Source organism: Triticum aestivum, chromosome 6B (genome assembly GCF_018294505.1).
Source record: "Triticum aestivum cultivar Chinese Spring chromosome 6B, IWGSC CS RefSeq v2.1, whole genome shotgun sequence".
NCBI classification, from domain to species: domain Eukaryota; kingdom Viridiplantae; phylum Streptophyta; class Magnoliopsida; order Poales; family Poaceae; genus Triticum; species Triticum aestivum.
The window spans coordinates 244,896,464-244,897,509 of record NC_057810.1 but is presented as its reverse complement, the minus strand read 5'-3'; positions in this window follow the sequence as shown (position 1 = coordinate 244,897,509).

Here is a 1,046-nt window from a genome sequence, read left to right as displayed (position 1 = left end):
TCGATGCGGACGAGTCTCCTCATTCCGTAGATGGCCCCGGCCTTCGATTTGGTCACCGTGGGACGAAACCCGAATGCCTCCGCCATCTCTGGCCTCGCCGGCGATGAGCCGCGGGTCAACTCCGGCGAGTTGACCCAGGTTTGACCCCTGTTTGACCCTCCCTTGGTGTCGGTGTACTAGAGTAGGGGTACCCTAGTATCCCGAACTCGTGCACGGGCAGTCGCAGCACCCCGCGGCAAGGCTTGCTGGGTGACTGCCAAGGTCCTCCGTGGTTCCTCTGGAGCCGTTCAAGAACAAAGTATCCAAGACAAGACCCCGGCAAGAGGAGCTTGCCGGGAAGGCCAACCGAAGGAATTCAAGCCAAGGAGACAAGGCCCCGGCATGAGGAGCTCGCTGGGAAGGCTAACCAAGGCATCTCAAGAAAGCTTGCCGCGACGCGCCACGCGTCCCGGAAAGGCTCGGTGAGTGACAAGCTCCCGGGCCCGATAAGACACGACCGCGGCAAGCGGCCACTCCGCACCCGCGCTCCAGCACATCCACCCACGTATCGCCCTGGGGCCCTTCTAGGCGCGCGTGACGAGAGGCTGTGTAGCCAGCGGTGCACGGTGGCAAGCGGCGCTGACAAGATAGCCATCGTGGCGAGCGGTGGCGCCCCTGACGGTCTCTGTTTGCACTGTTTGGGCGACACAGACGGGCATTTAATGCCTTTGTCCCCTGCCGTCAGAGTTAGGTGTGATACACTGTATCTACAGTATAGGTAGTTGTACCTACCACATCTCTTTTTCCATTTTTGCCCTTTGTCTACGTTGCCACCTGTCGGTGACCCCTTGAGCATATAAAAGGAGGCCCATGCGCAACGTAGAGGGGGTTCGGCTCATTCCAAGCTAGAAACACTCTCACGCTCGGTCTGGTAGCTCACGACGCTCCCGAGCAAGAACTCAATATACACATACAAGCAGCAGTAGGAGTATTATCTCTCCAGAGAGCTCTGAAGCTTGGTAAACTACTCGTGTGCTTCGCCTCGATCTGCTCTTCGTGCGATCTCC